Source organism: Piliocolobus tephrosceles, chromosome 6 (assembly GCF_002776525.5).
Source record: "Piliocolobus tephrosceles isolate RC106 chromosome 6, ASM277652v3, whole genome shotgun sequence".
In the NCBI taxonomy this organism is placed as follows: domain Eukaryota; kingdom Metazoa; phylum Chordata; class Mammalia; order Primates; family Cercopithecidae; genus Piliocolobus; species Piliocolobus tephrosceles.
In genome coordinates, this window is record NC_045439.1 from 29,357,552 (window position 1) to 29,364,841 (window position 7,290).

General features: G+C 43.6%; 1 pseudogene; it reads left to right on the forward strand.

The window, feature by feature from the left end:
* Positions 1–6,200: 6,200 nt before the first annotated feature.
* LOC111555032 lies at positions 6,201–6,873 on the forward strand (annotated as a pseudogene).
* The last annotated feature ends 417 nt before the right edge of the window (positions 6,874–7,290 follow it).

A 7,290-nucleotide genomic window follows, 5' to 3' on the forward strand; every position in this document is an offset into this window, starting at 1 on the left:
AAGGAAGGAAGGAAGGAAGGAAGGAAAGAAGGAAGGAAGGAAGAGAAGAAGAACCTATGGAAGGGAGGAGAACCCATGGAGATGCCAGGTGGGCTGTGTGGTGGGGAAAGACATGACCTCATTGTCCCAACCAACCACCTAGATGAGTGTCAGGCTTGTAGAAGGTTCTCAGTAAAAGTGTATGGATATGAATAACTGAGGCTTTCGAAAGAAAGGCCCTTCTGGCCTGTGACACTGAAAACACTTATCATGCTTTTACTTGTGTATTGGGGTGGGAACGCCTTTGGCCTGAGTTGTCAAATCTGAAAGATTATGCCTGTTATTGTCTTCATGACTGCATTGTTAACCTCCAATGTCTGGTCTGGGAACATAATCCAGAACAATATAAAATAAACAAAAGGACTCTGAGTAACCCTCACAGTGAGCTGAGATCACACCACTGCACTCCAGCCTGGGCGACAGAGCGAGACTCCGTCTCAAAAAAAAAAAAAAAAAAAAAAAAAAGAGAGAGAGAGGTACAGAAAAGGGGGATGGAAGCCAGGTGCGGAGGCTCACACCTGTAATCCCAGCTACTCGGGAGGCTGAGGCAGGAGGATTTCTTGAGGCTAGGAGGTTGAGACCAGCCTGGGCAATATAGAGAGATCTACATCAGAAAGGAGAGGAGAGGAGGCGAGGGGAGGGAAGGGAAGAGGAGGGGAGGGGAGGGAAGAGGAGAGGAGGGGAGGGGAGGGAAGAGGAGAGGAGGGGAGGGGAGGGAAGAGGAAGGGAGGGGAGGGGAGGGGCTTTTTCTGCAGATCACCTTGTGTCTTCAATTGGAGCCCACCTTTACTTACTCCACACAAAATTTCAACAGATCCAGTGTGGCAGAGACTGCTAAGAGCCCCTTATCTTTCCCTCTTCCTTTTTGCAGTAGAGCTCCCAAGGTTAAAACCTGGATTTATGGCTCCCCTACTAGAGACCACATATCCCAGAACCCCTCGCAGCCAGGTGGAAGTATGAACTAAGTCCTAGCCAGTGAGATATGAGTGGAAGTAATAGGTTTAATTTCTGGGCCACATCCTTAAAAGGAAGCTGGCTGTTCTCTACTTCCTTTTTCTCCTTTGTGAAGACTGAGATGTGGACATGGGGTGGAGGAGAGGGCAGCTTTGATGATGCTGACTAGGACAACCCCCTAGAGACAGGGCATCAAGGCAGGAAGAACTTGAGTCACCAGATGACCTGGAGAAGTGCCCTAGAATGCTGACCACCTTGCATTTTTCCCATGGGAGAGCAATAACCTTGTAAAGTCACTATTGTCTGGTCTCTATTGCAGCAGCTGAACCAATAGCCTAAAGGAGAAGCCACTTTCCTGATTTTCAAACCCACAGCAGATGAGCAGGAGCATATTAGAAGGAAAAAGGACTAATAAGAAAGCAAGTACAGTGAAAAGGGCAAAAGTCAAGAGCAAGAGAAGAGAGAACAATGATAAACAAACAAACAAACAAAAAACAAACTTGACTAGGCGCAGTGGCTCACGCCTGTACTCCCAGCACTTTGGGAGGCTGAGGCAGGTGGATCACAAGGTCAAGAGATCAAGACCATCCTGGCCAACATGATGAAACCCCGTCTCTGCTAAAAATACAAAAATTAGCTAGGCATGGTGGCGTGCACCTGTAGTCCCAGCTACTCGGGAGGCTGAGGCAGGAGAATTGCTTGAACCCGGGAGGCAGAGGTTACAGTGAACCGAGATCACGCCACTGCACTCCAGCCTGGTGACAGAGTGAGACTCTGTCTAAAAAATAAAAAAAACAAAACAAACAAACAAAAATCCCACAAAACTTAGGAGTTTGCAGTCATTTAGCATAAGGTCGTTCCAATAGACCTTGAAGGCATCATTGTATCATAAAGTGGTAGTGGAAGCATGTTCAGAACAACCATCCTGCATCACTAGAAGAAGTCATTGACCAAATCCTTTATTTTAAAGGAAAGCAACTGTGTATTTAGAAAGTATTACCAACCAAAAGTGGTTAAAATGGAATAAAGCTTGTATATTCGGGGGAGAAACCTTCAGCATCTGGAAAACTCAGTCATCCAAAAGTACACCTTTCCTCAATGATGAGAAATCAGAGATTTAGATTCATTTATATTTACCTTCTCCCTCATTAGATTATGGATCCTTTTAAGGTCAGATTATGTCTCCTTTTTCTTTTAATTTTTAATATTGAACACAGTGCCTTGACTCAATAAATACTTTCTAATGGCTTTGGGGGTGAAGTCTACGTTACCTAGGATGACAGAGCCTAGGATGGTCCCACTAGCTGATTTGGAACACAGATGCTCCTCGACTTAGGACGATGGCATTACATCCCAATGAACCCATCATAATTGGAGAATAGCATAAGTTGAAAATTCATTTAACCCACCTGATAGGGTTTGGCTGTGTCCCCACTCAAATATCTTGAATTGTAATTCCCATAATCCCCAAGTATCATGGGAGGGACCTGGTGAGAGGTAATTGAGTCATGCCATTCTCGTGATAATGAGAGTTCTCATGAAATCTGATGGTTTTATAAGGGGCTTTTCCCCTTCTACTCAGCACTTCTCTTCCTGCTGCCATGTGAAGAAGGATGTGTTTGCTTCCCCTTCCACCATGATTGTACGTTTCCTGAAACCTCCCCAGCTATGTGGAACTATGAGTCAATTAAACCTCTTTTCTTTACAAATTATTGGATCTCAGGTATGTGTTTATTAGCAGCATGAGGACGGACTAACACACCACCTAATCTACCAAACATCATAGCTTAAGCTAACCTATCTTAAATGCGCTCAGAATACTGACATTAGCCTATAGTTGGGCAAAATCATCTAACACAAACCCTATTGTATAATAAAATGTTGAATATTTCAACACTTTATTATAAAATGGGCTTTGTGTTAGATGATTTTATTTATTGAATACTGAAAGTGAAAAACATAATGGTTGTATGGATACTTGAAGTATGATTTCTGCTGAATGCATATGGCTTTTGCACCATTTTAAAGTCAAAAAATTGTAAGTAGAGTCGTTGTAAGTTGGACTGCCTGTATTGATCAGCGAAATTGAGATCTTAAACTAGCCCAGTGAACAACTGCAGGGACCCAACCCTCATAGTTTTATTGAGCCTTTGGTGGGCCTGGGAACTTGCCTCTGTTATCTAGAAATAATTTCATCATACACACTCAAGCTCACAAAGACCTACACACACAAGAATGCTCATTGCAGAATTGTTTGTAATTGCAAAAACAACAATAACAAAAAAATACCTCACAACTGTGCACAGCCTACACAAATGTACATGGGTTTTCTGTAGCACCCAGGTGAGATGTTCAGGAAAAATCAAAATGAGAGAGAAAAGGCAGGAAGTGAAAGCCACACACCAGTGTCATCACCCTAAGGCCTGATGTTGGGTGACGCTGCTAGGCAGAGGGTAAGCAGGGGGCCATGGGCTTGGAGATGATGGGAATCAGATCACAGATTTTACTACAGGACCCAGAATATAAACATATGCCACTGACAGGGACAGTATTTTCAAGGCAAAGCCAATACACTGTTTATACTTTAAGTGGCAAGCCACATACTCTAGGGTATCCCTGATCCCAAGAGCCAAATAAAAACTCTCTAAGAAAGTGGATTCATTTTGGGAGCTCAGCTCCTATCACACGCTCTAATCTGCCTTTCCAGACGGAAGGGAATTTGATTTCCTGTGCAGAAAGTAGCGGGGAAATGTATTGGAATGGAAAACCATTTTTCCAGTGTCCTCTGCCTAACCAGACACAGGGTTGTGGTTTTCTAGAGAGAAGAAGACTTCAGGCTTAGGTCTAGACACACAGCACTGTCCCTACTTGGAAGCTGGTGTTCCCCAGTGGAGGAGTCAGGCCCTATGATCACTCAGCCCTGCCACAGAAGAGAATCCAGGCCTCCCTTCTTCTGGGACAACCCTGGCCTCTCTGCCCTCTCTTACCCCTGACCTCAGACTGGGCCCCACTCACCAAGGCCCCGGTGGGTAATCTTAGCCAGCAGCAATCTCTTTTACTAGTACTTCTCCCCTGGAGGAAGAGAAATTCACAGCTGATAGGAGGTCATTGTTATCCACCACCACTATCACTTAATGATATTGGAAACTTCTGGGCAGGTGAGGTCAGAAGCAGGTGTTGATGACATCACAAAAGAAACACCACTGTGTTGTACTGGAACTCTGGGATTCTGGTATCATTTCTTCACCCAGGATTGAACTCAACTGAACATTTTCAGACAGATCTGGGGGTTGAAGCCTGCACAGCCTCACCTCACTTCTATCTTGAGCCTGACTGATGCCCTGCAGAATTAGATCCTTAAAGAATAACTGCCGGCCGGGCGCGGTGGCTCATGCCTGTAGTCCCAGCACTTTGGGAGGCAGAGGCGGGCAGATCACGAGGTCAGGAGTTCAAGGCCAGCCTGGCCAAGTTGGTGAAACCCCGTCTCTACTAAAAATACAAAAATTAGCTTGGCACAGTAGCGGATGCCTGCAATCCCAACTACTCCGGAGGCTGAGGCAGGAGAATCGCTTGAACTCGGGAGGCGGAGGTTGCAGGGAGCCAAGACTGCACCACTGCACTCTAGCCTGGGTGACAGAGCAAGACTCTGACTAAAAAAAGAAACCAAACACACGCATGGGTCCTTGCACTGATATTTTATTGAGGCTACAGAACTCCCCTGCTCCCCTAAACTGATACTCATGAGGCAGAAATACGAGTTTCTTCTGGGCCACAAAGTGAAGATCTCTTCAGAGTCTCATGTCCAGGCTCTTGAAATCAGCTCTGTTGTACCCCTTCCCCTGGGTGTTGGTATCTGTTTTCAGTAATGAACCTTTTCTTTGTCGTATAAGCTTTATCAACTTTGTGAAATATACTACATATACAGAGAAGCATATACCATACAACAATGAGCACTATAATGAATAATCACAGAGCAAACTCTTGTGTAGCGACACTGTTTAAGTCGATAAATAGAACATTATCACCAGAAGTTTCCCTGTATTGTTTCCCAATCCAATCCTTTCTTTTCCAGTCCCTTCCCCGCACAGAGATAGCCCTATCCTGACTTCAGTCTTTCCTTGCATTGCTTTGTACTTTTACCACGTGATTATTCATTCCTAATCAATATGGTTTGCTTTGGTCTGTATTTTAAGTGTACATTAATAGAATTAGAGTATAAATATACTTTTATGTTGGGCTGTTAGAACTCAGCATTGGTTTTTTTTGTTTGTTTTTTGTGTTGTTTTATTTTTTTGAGATGGAGTTTCACTCATGTCACCCAGGCTGGAATGCAATGGCACAATCTCGGCTCACTGCAACCTCTGCCTCCCATGTTGAAGTGATTCTCCTGTGTCGGCCCCCCAAGTAGCTGGGATTACAGGCACGTGCCACCACTCCCAGTTAATTTTTGTATTTTTAGTAGAGACGGGGTTTCACCATGTTGGCCAGGCTGGTCTCAAACTCCTGACCTCAGGTGATCCGCCTGCCTCATCCTCCCACAGTGCTGGGATTACACGCATGAGTCACTACGCCCGGCTTCAACATTGTATTTTTAAGATTCATCTACACTGTGGTATGCAGTTGGAGTTTATCCATTTTCATTACTCTATTGTTTGACTATGTCACAAAGTTTGGCATTTGTTTTTATTTCCAGTTTTTTATTAGTGAGTGCTATGATTTGAATGTTTTTTGTCTCCCCCAAAATTAATTAATTAATTGAAAAATATAGGCTGGGTGTGGTGGCTCACTCCTATAATCCCAGCAGTTTGAGAAGCTGAGGCCAGCAGATTGCTTGAGCCTAGGAGTTTGAGATCAGCCTGGGCAACATAGTGAGACTCCATCTGTTAAAAAATACAAAAATTAGCTGGGCATGGTGGTGTGCACCTGCAGTCCTAGCTACTCTGGAAGCTGAGGTGAGAGGATTGCTTGAGCCTGGGAGGCAGTGGTTGTAGTGAGCCAAGATTATGCCACTGCACTCCAGCCTGGGTGACAGAGTGAGACCCTGTCTCAAAAAAAAAAAAAAAAGAAAGAAAGAAAGAAAAAAAAAAAGAAAAAGATGGTAAAGCAAGAAATCAATCATTTTAAACTGTTACAGAGCATAGAAATAGAAGTAAAATGTCCATATTATTTTATACAAAGCCCACATAACACTGAAATAATACACGACAATGACTTCACACAAAAATTATTTCTTAAAAAATTATTTGGTTGACAGGGTCTTAAGATGGCTGCCAGGCAGCTGCTTCCTGACAGAAGAAAAGATATCGAGTGGGCTGGTACCTCCTGGCCTAAATGAAAGTGATGTTGAGTCAAACTCCGAAGATGAAGCTACATTGGAGAGCTCTAGGCTTAACTTACAGGAAGATAAGAGGATGGGAACCTCAGAAAAGCAGAAATCATAGATTTCTCAACAGATGAAGCAAAAAGTGAAACAGAGTCAAATGTAAATGCCTAAGAAGAGTGTCCTTCTGGAATTCCCTTAGATGTGTGGAATTGAACAGTCCTCAAATGCAGTCCAGTGGAAGGAGCTTCCTCAGTATTTTGGAGTCAATGATAGGTTTGACCCCTCTGTTAAAAGGAAAACCGTTGAGAAGGCCTCAAAAAGAGGATAGAGCAGGTTGTGGAGGAGTGGAATATTGAGAAGGCTGAGGAGCTCAGCAACCAGCTAGCTACTCGAGAGCTTGGTGTAAAAATTGCCAAAGCAGTTGTCTGCCACAATTTTGTAAAAGCCAAAAATGGAGACTAAAAATTCACAGGACTGCCCGAAAAAAGAAGAAACTCACGTGGGGGTTTGAAGCAAAGAAGAGATGGGCAACCAAAAGCAACGTGGGATATATGTAACTTGCCAGAATGCTTGAAGACATTTGTAGACTCAAATGCTCAATTTACCAAGAACGTTTTCCTGCCTATGTTAAATGTCGGAAAATTGATAGCACTAGAAAAGAAATAAGCATAAAATTTGGGAGTTTGATTATCAGCTCTTTTCAATCTTTCTCTAAGGACTTTGTCCTATTGAAGTGAATAAAATGAAGCATTCTGTTATTTTTATAAGAAATGTGAGAAAAAATATAGAAAAACAGAAAGAATTTTATTTATTTGTATAAAGCCACAGTATAAAATCAGTTTTGTGGCCAGTTGCTGTGGCTCATGTCTGTAATTCCAGCTCTTTGGGAAGCCGAGGTGGGCAGATCACTTGAGCCCAGGAGTTCGAGACCAGCCTGGCCGGCGTGGTGAAACCTCATCAGCCGGGTGTGGTGG